The sequence below is a fragment of the Zea mays genome, chromosome 8, assembly GCF_902167145.1.
Source record: "Zea mays cultivar B73 chromosome 8, Zm-B73-REFERENCE-NAM-5.0, whole genome shotgun sequence".
Taxonomy (NCBI): Eukaryota; Viridiplantae; Streptophyta; class Magnoliopsida; order Poales; family Poaceae; genus Zea; species Zea mays.
In genome coordinates this window covers 11,670,228-11,685,321 of record NC_050103.1, presented here as the reverse complement: position 1 = coordinate 11,685,321, position 15,094 = coordinate 11,670,228, and positions in this window count along the sequence as shown.

Here is a 15,094-nt window from a genome sequence, read left to right as displayed (position 1 = left end):
ATTTTGAAAAACACTTTTTGTTGTTTCGGATATTTTGGATGTAAATATCCATACATTCAAAAAATACTCCATGTACTTTCGAGAAAAATAAGGTCCATACTTCATGTAGGACTTCAATAAAATGTAATATGCTTTTCGGTAATATGCACATGCAGATGCAGTGTGCCCCACGTCATATGCACAAAATTTGACGTGTAATACTTCATTTGATGTCCATCTCCATAATGTGCTTTATGATTTACTTCTTGTAAATGTCAAAATATTCCAGGCCTTCATTCATTTTTCTTAAAAATGCTATATGAATAAATATACATCTATAGAATGAGGAAAATTACTTCTTGTAATTTCATGTTGCACCATAGGGATAATCATAATAAATGTACATGGTAATATAATTTAAATGTTTAAGAAACAAATTATAATAACATGCTTGTCGGGGACCATAATTAGGGGTACCCTCAAGGCTCCTAATTCTCAGCTGGTAACCCCCATCAGCATAAAGCTGCAAAGGCCTGATGGGTGCGATTAAGTCAGGGATCGGTCCATTCGAAGGACGCAATCACGCCTCGCCCGAGCCTAGCCTCGGACAAGGGCAGCCGACCCCGGAGGATTTCCGTCTCGCCCGAGGCCCCCCTCCAGCGGCGAACATATTTCCGGCTCGCCCGAGGCCCTATCTTCACCAAGAAGCAACCCTGACCAAATCGCCGCACCGACCGACCAAATCGCAGGAGCATTTAATGCAAAGGTGGCCTGACACCTTTATCCTGACACGCGCCCCCCAGCCGACAGAGCCGAAGTGACCGCCGTCACTTCGCCGCTCCACTGACCTGCCTGACAGAAAGACAGCGCCGCCTGCGCCGCTCCGACTGCGGTGCCATTTGACAGAGTGAGGCTGACAGGCAGTCAGGCCCGGCCGGAGGCACCATAGGAAGCTCCGCTCCGTCCGACCCAGGGCTCAGACTCGGGCTAAGTCCTGGAAGACGGCGAACTCCGCTCCGCCCGACCCAGGGCTCGGACTTGGGCTCAGCCCCAGAAGACGACGAACTCCGCTCCGCCCGACCCAGGGCTCGGACTCGGGCTAAGTCCCGGAAGACGACGAACTCCGCTCCGCCCGACCTAGGGCTCGGACTCGGGCTAAGTCCCGGAAGACGGCGAACTCCGCTCCGCCCGACCCAGGGCTCGGACTTGGGCTCAGCCCCAGAAGACGACGAACTCCGCTCCGCCCGACCTAGGGCTCGGACTCGGGCTAAGTCCCAGAAGACGACGAACTCCGCTCCGCCTGACCAAGGGCTCGGACTTGGGCTCAGCCCTAGAAGACGACGAACTCCGCTTCGCTCGACCCCAGGGCTCGGACTCCGCCCTGGCCTCAGCCGACAGCCTCCGCCTCGCCCGACCTAAGGGCTCGGACTCAACCTCGGCTTCGGAGGAGCTTCCACATCGCCCAACCTAGGGCGCAGATCGGCCACGTCAACAGGAGGCGCCATCATCACCCTACCCCGACCTGACTCGGGCCACGGGGAACAAGACCGGCGTCCCATCTGGCTCGCTCCGCCAGATAGGAAATGATGGCGCCCCGCATACTCTGTGACAACGGCGGCTCTCAGCCCCCTTACGGAAGCAAGAGGACGTCAGCAAGGACTCAACAGCTCCGATAGCTGTCCCTCCGCCAGGCTCCAGCACTCCTCCGACGGCCACGACATCACACCGGTTGGATGCCAAAATCTCTCCGGCTGCCACGACGGCATGTACTTAGGGCGCTAGCTCTCCTCCGCTAGACACGTAGCACTCTGCTACACCCCCATTGTACACCTGGATCCTCTCCTTACGCCTATAAAAGGAAGGACCAGGGCCCTCTTAGAGAGGGTTGGCCGCGCGGGGACGAGGACGAGACAGGCGCTCGCGTGAGGCCGCTCGCTCCCTCTCCCGCGTGGACGCTTGTAACCCCCTACTGCAAGCGCACCCGACCTGGGCGCGGGACGAACACGAAGGCCGCAGGATTTCCACCTCTCTCACGCCTGTCTCCGGCCGCCTCACTTCCCCCCTTCGCGCTCGGCCTCGCGCTCGACCCATCTGAGCTGGGGCACGCGGCGACATTCACTCGTCGGCTTAGGGACCCCCCCCGTCTCGAAACGCCGACAGTTGGCGCGCCAGGTAGGGGCCTGCTGCGTGTTGACGAACAGATTCCCGTCAAGCTCCAGATGGGCAGTCTCCAGCAACCTCTCCAACCCGGGACGGTGCTCCGTTTCGGGAGTCTTGAGTTCGTGTCCCTCGACGGCAGCTACGACATGATACTCATTCCACCGCCGGGCGACAGTGGCAATGGCGGTCGACAGTCCGCCCGCCGGTGGCGGAATCGACGACGTCTTCCCCGCGTGGTGGAAGAACAACATTCGAGCTCGCCCCGTCCTCTCCCCCGCCAACGGAGGAGGAGGCGGGGCAACCAAGGCCAAGCGGAAGGCAGCGCCTCGTCGACTATCGAGCGAGTCGACGGCCCCAGCGCCCCAACGGGGGGCGCGTCGGGCATCGACCTCGCGTTTGAGACGAAGGCGAGCGCCGTCTCCCCGCGACACGCCAACTCCGAGCAAACGGACGACGCCAGCGCGCTCGCGAAAGGCTTGCTGGATGTCACCCTCGTACCTGAGACGACGGTGCAGTCAGTCCCTGACGTGACTTCATCACCGCCCGTTCCTGACCCGGTTCCGACCCCCGACTACTATCATGAAGTACTCGGGGGAGACGAGACCGGAACTGTGGCTCGCGGACTACCGTCTGGCCTACCAGCTGGGTGGAACGGACGATGACAACCTCATCATCCGCAACCTCCCCCTGTTCCTCTCCGACACCGCTCGTGCCTGGTTGGAGCACCTGCCTCCGGGGCAGATCTCCAACTGGGACGACCTGGTCCAAGCTTTCGCCGGCAATTTCCAGGGCACGTATGTGTGCCCCGGGAATTCCTGGGACCTCCGAAGCTGCCGACAGCAGCCGGAAGAGTCTCTCCGGGATTACTGAAAGGGAATTAGGCTTACACCTAGTTCCTATATAATTTTGGTGGTTGAATTACCCAACACAAATCTTTGGACTAACTAGTTTGCCCAAGTGTATAGATTATACGAGTGTAAAAGGTTCACACTCAGCCAATAAAAAGACCAAGTTTTGGATTCAACAAAGGAGCAAAGGGGCAACCGAAGGCACCCCTGGTCTGGCGCACCAGACTGTCCGGTGTGCCACCGGACATGTCCGGTGCACCAGGGGGACTCAGACTCAAACTCGCCACCTTCGGGAATTTCCAGAGGCACTCGCACTATAATTCACCGGACTGTCCGGTGTACACCGGACAGTGTCCGGTGCGCCAAGGAGGAGCGGCCTCAGGAACTCGCCAGCTTCGGGAATCGCCAACGGCTAGTCCGCTAAAAATCACCGGACTGTCTGGTGTGCACCGGACTGTCCGGTGCGACTCCGGAGCAACGGCTACCTCCGCGCCAACGGCTCTCTGCGGTGCAATAAATGCGCGCGCAGCGCGCGCAGATGGCAGGCTTGCCCATACTGGCACACCGGACAAGGAACAGTAGATGTCCGGTGTGCACCGGACACCCTGGAGGGCCCACATGTCAGAAGCTCCAACGGTCAGAATCCAACGGCAGTGATGACGTGGCAGGGGGCACCGGACTGTCCGGTGTGCACCGGACTGTCCGGTGCGCCATCGAACAGACAACCCTGCCAACGGTCAAGTTTGGTGGTTGGGGCTATAAATACCCCAACCACCCCACCATTCATTGCATCCAAGTTTTCCACTTCTCAACTACTACAAGAGCTCTAGCATTCAATTCTAGACACACCAAAGAGATCAAATCCTCTCCAATTCCACACAAAGCCCTAGCGACTAGTGAGAGTGATTTGCCGTGTTCATTTGAGCTCTTGCGCTTGGATTGCTTCTTTTCTTTCTCACTTGTTCTTGTGATCAAAACTCCATTGTAATCAAGGCAAGAGGCACCAATTGTGTGGTGGCCCTTGCGGGGAAGTTTTGTTCCCAGCTTTGATTTGAGAAGAGAAGCTCACTCGGTCTGTGGGACCGTTTGAGAGAGGGAAGGGTTGAAAGAGACTCGGCCTTTGTGGCCTCCTCAACGGGGAGTAGGTTTGAGAGAACCGAACCTCGGTAAAACAAATCCGTGTGTCACACTTCATTATTTGCTCGCGATTTGTTTTGCGCCCTCTCTCGCGGACTCGTTTATATTTCTAACGCTAACCCGGCTTGTAGTTGTGTTTATATTTGTAAATTTCAGTTTCGCCCTATTCACCCCCCTCTAGGCGACTATCAATTGGTATCAAAGCCCGGTGCTTCATTAGAGCCTAACCGCTCGAAGTGATGTCGGGAGATCACGCCAAGAAGGAGATGGAGACCGGCGAAAAGCCCACTACAAGCCACGGGAGCACTTCATCGGAAGAGTCCCGCACCAAGAGGAAGGAGAAGAAGAAGGACTCCTCCAAACGAAAGGAGAAAAAGTCTTCCTCTTCTCACCACAAAGAGAAGAAGGAAAAATCTTCTTCCCACAAGCCGCATCGGAAAGGCGACAAGCACAAGAGGATGAGGAAAGTGGTCTACTACGAGACCGACACTTCATCAACATCGACCTCCGACTCCGATGCGCCCTCCGTCACTTCTAAGCGCCAAGAGCGCAAGAAGTATAGTAAGATCCCCCTACACTACCCTCGCATTTCCAAACATACACCTTTACTTTCCGTCCCATTAGGCAAACCACCAACTTTTGACGGTGAAGATTACGCTAGGTGGAGTGATTTAATGCGATTTCATCTAACCTCGCTCCACAAAAGTATATGGGATGTTGTTGAGTTTGGTGCACAGGTACCCTCAGTAGGGGATGAAAACTATGATGAGGATGAGGTGGCCCAAATCGAGCACTTCAACTCTCAAGCAACAACAATACTCCTCGCCTCTCTAAGTAGAGAGGAGTATAACAAAGTACAAGGGTTGAAGAGCGCCAAGGAGATTTGGGATGTGCTCAAAACCGCGCACGAGGGAGACGAGCTCACCAAGATCACCAAGAGGGAAACGATCGAGGGGGAGCTCGGTCGGTTCCGGCTTCGCAAAGGGGAGGAGCCACAACACATGTATAACCGGCTCAAGACCTTGGTGAACCAAGTGCGCAACCTCGGGAGCGTGAAGTGGGATGACCACGAGGTGGTTAAGGTTATTCTAAGATCTCTTATTTTCCTTAACCCTACTCAAGTTCAATTAATCCGTGGTAATCCTAGATATACTAAAATGACCCCCGAGGAAGTTATCGGGAATTTTGTAAGTTTTGAGTGCATGATCGAAGGCTCGAGGAAGATCAACGAGCTTGATGATGCCACCACATCCGAAGCTCAACCCGTTGCATTCAAGGCAACGGAGGATAAAAAGGAGGAGTCTACACCAAGTCGACAACCAATAGACGCCTCCAAGCTCGACAATGAGGAAATGGCGCTCGTCATCATGAGCTTCCGCCAAATCCTCAAGCAAAGGAAAGGGAAGGACTACAAGTCCCGCTCCAAGAAGGTTTGCTACAAGTGTGGTAAGCCCGGTCATTTTATTGCTAAATGTCCTATATCTAGTGACAGTGACCGAGGTGACGACAAGAAGGGGAGGAGAAAGGAGAAGAAGAGGTACTACAAGAAGAAGGGCGGTGATGCACATGTTTGTCGGGAGTGGGACTCCGACGAAAGCTCTATCAACTCCTCCTCCGACGAGGACGCCGCCAACATCGCCGTCACCAAGGGACTCCTCTTCCCCAACGTCGGCCACAAGTGCCTCATGGCAAAGGACGGCAAAAAGAAGAAGGTTAAATCCAACTCCTCCACTAAATATGAGTCTTCTAGTGATGATAATGCTAGTGGTGAGGAAGATAACTTGCGTATCCTTTTTGCCAACCTTAACATGGAACAAAAAGAGAAATTAAATGAACTAATTAGTGCCATCCATGAGAAGGATGATCTCTTGGACTCCCAAGAGGACTTCCTAATCAAGGAAAATAAAAAACATGTTAAGGTTAAAAATGCTTACGCTCTACAGGTTGAAAAATGTGAAAAATTGTCTAGTGAGCTAAGCACTTGCCGTGAGATTATTGACAACCTTAGAAATGAAAATGCTAGTTTAAATGCTAAGGTTGATTCACATGTTTGTAATGTTTCAATTCCCAATCCTAGAGATAATAATGATGATTTGCTTGCTAGGATTGAAGAATTAAACATTTCTCTTGCTAGCCTTAGATTAGAGAATGAGAATTTAAATGCTAAGGCTAAAGATTTTGATGTTTGCAAAATTACAATTTCCGATCTTAGAGATAAGAATGATATACTTCGTGCTAAGATTGTTGAACTTAATTCTTGCAAACCATCTACATCTACCATTGAGCATGTCACTATTTGCACTAGATGTAGAGATGTTGATATTAATGCTATTCATGATCACATGATTTTAATTAAACAACAAAATGATCATATAGCAAAACTAGATGCTAAAATTGCCGAGCACAACCTAGAGAATGAGAAATTTAAATTTGCTCGTAGCATGCTTTATAATGGGAGACGCCCTGGCATTAAGGAGGGCATTGGCTACCAAAGGGGAGACAATGTCAAACTTAGTGCCCCTCCTAAAAGATTGTCAAATTTTGTTAAGGGCAAGGCTCCCATGCCTCAGGATAACGAGGGTTACATTTTATACCCTGCCGGTTATCCCGAGGACAAAATTAGGAAAATTCATTCTAGGAAGTCTCACTCTGGCTCTAATCATGCTTTTATGTATAAGAGTGAGACATCTAGTTCTAGGCAACCAACCCGTGCCAAGTTGCCTAAAAAGAAAATTCCTAATGCATCAAATGAACATAGCATTTCATTTAAGACTTTTGATGCATCATATGTTTTGACTAACAAATCCGGCAAGGTCGTTGCCAAGTTTGTTGGGGGCAAACACAAGGGCTCCAAGACTTGTGTTTGGGTACCCAAAGTTCTTGTTTCTAATGCCAAAGGACCCAAAACAGTTTGGGTACCTAAAGTCAAGAACTAAATTTGTTTTGTAGGTTTATGCATCCGGGGGCTCAAGTTGGATACTCGACAGCGGGTGCACAAACCACATGACCGGGGAGAAAAGGATGTTCTCCTCATATGAGAAAAACCAAGATCCCCAACGAGCTATCACATTCGGGGATGGAAATCAAGGTTTGGTCAAAGGTCTTGGTAAAATTGCTATATCTCCTGACCATTCTATTTCCAACGTTTTTCTTGTTGATTCATTAGATTACAACTTGCTTTCTGTTTCCCAATTATGTCAAATAGGCTACAACTGTCTATTCACTGATGTAGGTGTCACTGTCTTTAGAAGAAGTGATGATTCAATAGCATTTAAGGGAGTGTTGGAGGGTCAGCTATACTTGGTGGATTTTGATAGAGCTGAACTCGACACTTGCTTGATTGCTAAGACTAACATGGGTTGGCTCTGGCACCGCCGACTAGCCCATGTTGGGATGAAGAATCTTCATAAGCTTTTAAAGGGAGAGCACATTTTAGGACTAACAAATGTTCATTTTGAGAAAGACAGGATTTGTAGCGCTTGCCAAGTCGGGAAGCAAGTTGGCACCCATCATCCACACAAGAACATCATGACGACCGACAGGCCGTTTGAGCTACTCCACATGGATTTATTCGGTCCGATTGCTTACATAAGCATCGGCGGAAGTAAGTATTGTCTTGTAATAGTGGATGATTATTCTCGCTTCACTTGGGTGTTCTTTTTATAGGAAAAATCTCAAACCCAAGAGACCTTAAAAAGATTCTTGAGACGGGCTCAAAATGAGTTTTGCTTAAGGATCAAGAAAATAAGAAGCGACAACGGGACGGAGTTCAAGAACTCTCAAATCGAAGGCTTCCTTGAGGAGGAGGGCATCAAGCATGAGTTCTCTTCTCCCTACACGCCACAACAAAATGGTGTAGTGGAGAGGAAGAATCGAACTCTTTTGGACATGGCAAGGACCATGCTTGATGAGTACAAGACTCCGGACCGGTTTTGGGCCGAAGCGGTCAACACCGCCTGCTACGCCATCAACCGGTTATATCTTCACCGAATCCTCAAGAAGACATCATATGAACTCCTAACCGGTAAAAAGCCCAACATTTCATACTTTAGAGTTTTTGGTAGCAAATGCTTTATTCTTGTTAAAAGAGGTAGAAAATCTAAATTTGCTCCTAAAACTGTAGAAGGCTTTTTGCTTGGTTATGACTCAAACACAAGGGCATATAGAGTCTTTAACAAGTCCTCAGGACTTGTTGAAGTTTCTTGTGACGTTGTGTTTGACGAAACTAACGGCTCTCAAGTAGAGCAAGTTGATCTTGATGAGATAGGTGAAGAACAGGCTCCATGCATAGCGCTAAGGAACATGTCCATTGGGGATGTGTGTCCTAAGGAATCCGAAGAGCCTCCAAGTGCACAAGATCAACCATCCTCCACCACGCAAGCATCTCCACCAACTCAAAATGAGGATGAGACTCAAGTTGATGAAGTAGAAGATCAAGCAAATGAGCCACCTCAAGATAATAGCAATGATCAAGGGGGAGATGCAAATAATCAAGAAAAGGAGGATGAGGAAGAACCAAGGCCGCCACACCCAAGAGTCCACCAAGCAATACAACGAGATCACCCCGTCGACACCATCCTCGGCGACATTCATAAGGGGGTAACCACTAGATCTTGTATTGCACATTTTTGTGAACATTACTCGTTTGTTTCCTCTATTGAGCCACACAGGGTGGAGGAAGCACTTCAAGATTCGGATTGGGTGGTGGCGATGCAAGAGGAGCTCAACAACTTCACTAGGAATGAGGTATGGCATTTAGTTCCACGTCCTAATCAAAATGTTGTAGGAACAAAATGGGTCTTCCGCAACAAGCAAGATGAGCATGGTGTGGTGACAAGGAACAAAGCTCGACTTGTGGCCAAGGGATACTCTCAAGTCGAAGGTTTGGATTTTGGTGAAACCTATGCACCCGTAGCTAGGCTTGAGTCAATTCGCATATTATTAGCCTATGCTACTTACCATGGCTTTAAGCTTTATCAAATGGACGTGAAAAGTGCCTTCCTCAATGGACCAATCAAGGAAGAGGTCTATGTTGAGCAACCTCCCGGCTTTGAAGACAGTGAGTATCCTAACCATGTCTATAAGCTCTCTAAGGCGCTTTACGGGCTAAAGCAAGCCCCAAGAGCATGGTATGAATGCCTTAGAGATTTTCTTATTGCTAATGGCTTCAAAGTCGGAAAGGCCGATCCTACACTCTTCACTAAAACTCTTGACAATGATTTGTTTGTATGCCAAATTTATGTTGATGATATCATATTTGGGTCTACTAACGAATCTACTTGTGAGGAATTTAGTAGGATCATGACACAGAAATTCGAGATGTCTATGATGGGGGAATTGAAGTATTTCTTAGGATTCCAAGTAAAGCAACTCCAAGAGGGCACCTTCATTAGCCAAACGAAGTACACTCAAGACATTCTAAACAAGTTTGGGATGAAGGATGCCAAGCCCATCAAGACACCCATGGGAACCAATGGGCATCTCGACCTCGACACGGGAGGTAAGTCCGTAGATCAAAAGGTATACCGGTCGATGATTGGTTCATTGCTTTATTTGTGTGCATCTCGACCGGACATTATGCTTTCCGTTTGCATGTGTGCAAGATTCCAATCCGACCCTAAGGAATCACACCTTACGGCCGTAAAACGAATCTTGAGATATTTGGCTTATACACCTAAGTTTGGCCTTTGGTACCCTCGGGGATCCACTTTTGATTTAATTGGTTATTCGGATGCTGATTGGGCAGGGTGCAAGATTAATAGGAAGAGCACATCGGGGACTTGCCAGTTCTTGGGAAGATCCTTGGTGTCTTGGGCTTCAAAGAAGCAAAATTCGGTCGCTCTTTCCACCGCCGAAGCCGAGTACATTGCCGCAGGTCATTGTTGCGCGCAATTGCTTTGGATGAGGCAAACCCTGCGGGACTATGGTTACAAATTAACCAAAGTCCCTTTGCTATGTGATAATGAGAGTGCAATCAAAATGGCCGACAATCCCGTCGAGCATAGCCGCACTAAGCACATAGCTATTCGGTATCATTTTCTTAGGGATCACCAACAAAAGGGAGATATCGAGATTTCTTATATTAACACTAAAGATCAATTAGCCGATATCTTTACCAAGCCTCTTGATGAACAAACTTTTACCAAACTTAGGCATGAGCTAAATATTCTTGATTCACGCAATTTCTTTTGCTAGATTACACACATAGCTCATTTATATACCTTTGATCATCTCTCTTTCATATGCTATGACTAATGTGTTTTCAAGTCTATTTCAAACCAAGTCATAGGTATATTGAAAGGGAATTGGAGTCTTCGGCGAAGACAAAGGCTTCCACTCCGTAACTCATCCTTCGCCATCGCTCCAAGAAAAGGACCTTGTCTTTGGGGGAGAGAGTAAAAGCCCAAAGCAAAAGGACCGGACTTCGTCTTTGGTATAATCTTAACTCTTTTACTTATGACCAAGATAGTACTTAATGGGCTCTAATGATTCCGTTTTTGGCGATTAATGCCAAAGGGGGAGAAAGTAAGAGCCCAAAGCAAAAGGACCGCACCACCACCAATTTCAAAAATTTAGTGCTTTCCAAGAGTATTTATCAATTGATATCCTATTGTGTTCAAAAGGAGGAGAAAATTAGTTTTTCAAAAATGTATATCAAAACCCTCTTGAACACTAAGAGGTGGATCTCCTTTTGGGGGAGTTTTGTTAAGTCAAAGGAAAAGCATTTGAAACAGGGGGAGAAAATTTCAAATCTTGAAAATGCTTTGCAAAATCTTATTCATTTGTCCTTGACTATTTGCAAAAGAACTTTGAAAAGGATTTACAAAAGAGTTTGTAAAAACAAAACATGTGGTGCAAGCATGGTCCAAAATGTTAAATAAGACAGAAACAATCCATGTATATCTTATAAGTATTTACATTGGCTCAATTCTAAGCAACCTTTACACTCATATTACGCAAACTAGTTCAATTATGCACTTCTATATTTGCTTTGGTTTGTGTTGGCATCAATCACCAAAAAGGGGGAGATTGAAAGGGAATTAGGCTTACACCTAGTTCCTATATAATTTTGGTGGTTGAATTACCCAACACAAATCTTTGGACTAACTAGTTTGCCCAAGTGTATAGATTATACAGGTGTAAAAGGTTCACACTCAGCCAATAAAAAGACCAAGTTTTGGATTCAACAAAGGAGCAAAGGGGCAACCGAAGGCACCCCTGGTCTGGCGCACCGGACTGTCCGGTGTGCCACCGGACATGTCCGGTGCACCAGGGGGACTCAGACTCAAACTCGCCACCTTCGGGAATTTCCAGAGGCACTCGCACTATAATTCACCGGACTGTCCGGTGTACACCGGACAGTGTCCGGTGCGCCAAAGAGGAGCGGCCTCAGGAACTCGCCAGCTTCGGGAATCGCCAACGGCTAGTCCGCTAAAAATCACCGGACTGTCCGGTGTGCACCGGACTGTTCGGTGCGACTCCGGAGCAACGGCTACCTCCGCGCCAACGGCTCTCTGCGGTGCAATAAATGCGCGCGCAGCGCGCGCAGATGGCAGGCTTGCCCATACTGGCACACCGGACAAGGAACAGTAGATGTCCGGTGTGCACCGGACACCCTGGAGGGCCCACATGTCAGAAGCTCCAACGGTCAGAATCCAACGGCAGTGATGACGTGGCAGGGGGCACCGGACTGTCCGGTGTGCACCGGACTGTCCGGTGCGCCATCGAACAGACAACCCTGCCAACGGTCAAGTTTGGTGGTTGGGGCTATAAATACCCCAACCACCCCACCATTCATTGCATCCAAGTTTTCCACTTCTCAACTACTACAAGAGCTCTAGCATTCAATTCTAGACACACCAAAGAGATCAAATCCTCTCCAATTCCACACAAAGCCCTAGCGACTAGTGAGAGTGATTTGCCGTGTTCATTTGAGATCTTGCGCTTGGATTGCTTCTTTTCTTTCTCACTTGTTCTTGTGATCAAAACTCCATTGTAATCAAGGCAAGAGGCACCAATTGTGTGGTGGCCCTTGCGGGGAAGTTTTGTTCCCAGCTTTGATTTGAGAAGAGAAGCTCACTCGGTCCGTGGGACCGTTTGAGAGAGGAAAGGGTTGAAAGAGACCCGGCCTTTGTGGCCTCCTCAACGGGGAGTAGGTTTGAGAGAACCGAACCTCGGTAAAACAAATCCGTGTGTCACACTTCATTATTTGCTCGCGATTTGTTTTGCGCCCTCTCTCGCGGACTCGTTTATATTTCTAACGCTAACCCGGCTTGTAGTTGTGTTTATATTTGTAAATTTCAGTTTCGCCCTATTCACCCCACCTCTAGGCGACTATCAATTACATCCGGCGATTCTCGAAGCAGCGCACCGAGCTGCCCAACATCACCGACTCGGATGTCATCGGCGCGTTCCTCGCTGGCACCACCTGCCGCGACCTGGTGAGCAAGCTGGGTCGCAAGACCCCCACCAGGGCGAGCGAGCTGATGGACATCGCCACCAAGTTCGCCTCCGGCCAGGAGGCGGTCGAGGCTATCTTCCGAAAGGACAAGCAGCCCCAGGGCCGCCCATCGGAGGATGCCCCCGAGGCGTCAACTCAGCGCGGCGCCAAGAAGAAGGGCAAGAAGAAGTCGCAAGCGAAGCGCGACGCCGCCGACTCGGACCTTGTCGCCGCCGCCGAGTACAAGAACCCTCGGAAACCCCCCGGAGGTGCCAACCTCTTCGACAAGATGCTCAAGGAGCCGTGCCCCTATCACCAGGGGCCCGTCAAGCACACCCTTGAGGAGTGCGTCATGCTTCGGCGCCACTTCCACAGGGCCGGGCCACCCGCGGAGGGTGGCAGGGCCCGCGACGACGACAAGAAGGAAGATCACCAGGCAGGAGAGTTCCCCGAGGTCCGCGACTGCTTCATGATCTACGGTGCGCAAGCGGCGAATGCCTCGGCTCGGCACCGCAAGCAAGAGCGCCGGGAGGTCTCCTCGGTGAAGGTGGTGGCGCCAGTCTATCTAGACTGGTCCGACAAGCCCATCACCTTCGACCGAGCCGACCACCCCGACCATGTGCCGAGCCCGGGGAAATACCCGCTCGTCGTCGACCCCGTCATCGGCGACGTCAGGCTCACCAAGGTCCTCATGGACGGAGGCAGCAGCCTCAACATCATCTACGCCGAGACCCTCGGGCTCCTGCGTGTCGATCTGTCCTCCATCCGGGCAGGCGCTGCGCCCTTCCATGGGATCATTCCCGGGAAGCGTGTCCAGCCCCTCGGACAACTCGACCTTCCCGTCTGCTTCGGAACACCCTCCAACTTCCGAAGGGAGACCCTGACGTTCGAGGTGGTCGGGTTCCGAGGAACCTACCACGCGGTGCTGGGAAGACCATGCTACGCGAAGTTCATGGCTGTCCCCAACTACACCTACCTGAAGCTCAAGATGCCGGGCCCCAACGGGGTCATCACCGTCGGCCCCACGTACAAACACGCGTTCGAATGCGACGTGGAGTGCGTGGAGTACGCCGAGGCCCTCGCCGAGTCCGAGGCCCTCATCGCCGACCTGGAGAGCCTCTCTAAGGAGGTGCCAGACGTGAAACGTCATGCCGGCAACTTCGAGCCAGCGGAGACGGTTAAGGCCGTCCCCCTCGACCCTAGCGGCGACGCCTCCAAGCAGATCCGGATCGGCTCCGGGCTCGATCCCAAATAGGAAGCAGTGCTCGTCGACTTTCTCCACGCGAACGCCGACGTCTTCGCGTGGAGTCCCTCGGACATGCCCGGCATACCGAGGGATGTCGCCGAGCACTCGCTGAACATCCGAGCCGGAGCCCGACCCGTCAAGCAGCCTCTGCGCCGATTTGACGAGGAGAAGCACAAAGCCATAGGCGAGGAGATCCGCAAGCTAATGGCGGCAGGGTTCACCAAAGAGGCGAAAGGCGTCAAGCTCAATCCCGAAAGGTGTGTCTTCGGGGTGCCCCGAGGCATGCTCTTGGGGTTCATCGTCTCCAAGCGAGACATCGAAGCCAACCCGGAGAAGATCGCGGCCATCGCGCAGCACCCCGAGCCCTTGTTGGAGACACCCGGGGGCTACACGCACCCCTGGGAAGGGCCGCTTGTCATCGCCAAAGTTCTGAAGCCCGGAACGTACAAGCTGGCCAACAGCCAAGGCGAGGTCTACAGCAACGCCTGGAACATCCAAAAGCTACGTCGCTCCTACCCTTAAGATCTTTTCAAGTTGTTCATATACCTTGCTCCCACGCAAGTTTTAGTCGTCAAGGAAGGGTCAGCCTTGCCTCGGCAGAGCCCGACCCTCCCTCGGGGGCTAAAAAGGGGGGAACCCCTCTGCGTCAAGATTCGGGAACCCCTCTGCGTCCAAAATTTTCAATCGAAAAGGCTTTCGCGTTCCCCCGGCTATGTCGGAAGCAGGACCCCAAGGAGCGAACGCGGGTGCATGTAAGTGGCAAGGCCGACTGAGCCGAGGGACTCCTATGCCTCCGGGTTACGGACACCTCACTCGTCACCCGCCACGAAGAGTGACCCCTACTTGGGGAAGCCACCCTGCTACTAACAGGTGAAGCCGGACACACAAAATGAAAGGGAAAAGAGTACGACTTCATGCAACGGTAACAAAGTGTTCAGGCCTCAGCGGCCGCAGAAAGACACACGTGCATCCAACAGAAACTGCTCCAACAGAGTTAGGCGTCGCCTCGGGAAGGAGCCGCGCCTTCGGCTTCGTCCCCGCCCTCGACAAAGTCCATCCCAGCTTCCGACGATGGCGCAGGCGGGAGTATCTCTGCCTCAAAGGTGGTCGCTAGCACTGCGCTCGGACCCGCGGCGGCCGCATCGAGCCTCTGGACTTCTGCCAGGGCGACTTCATCTTCGTCGAGAAGGCAGTACCCCTCGCTGACCCGCTCAAGATCCACAACGTAGTGGGAAGCGAGCACGGCGAAGGCCCGCCTGACGCCGTGGTGTAGCGCCTCGCGGA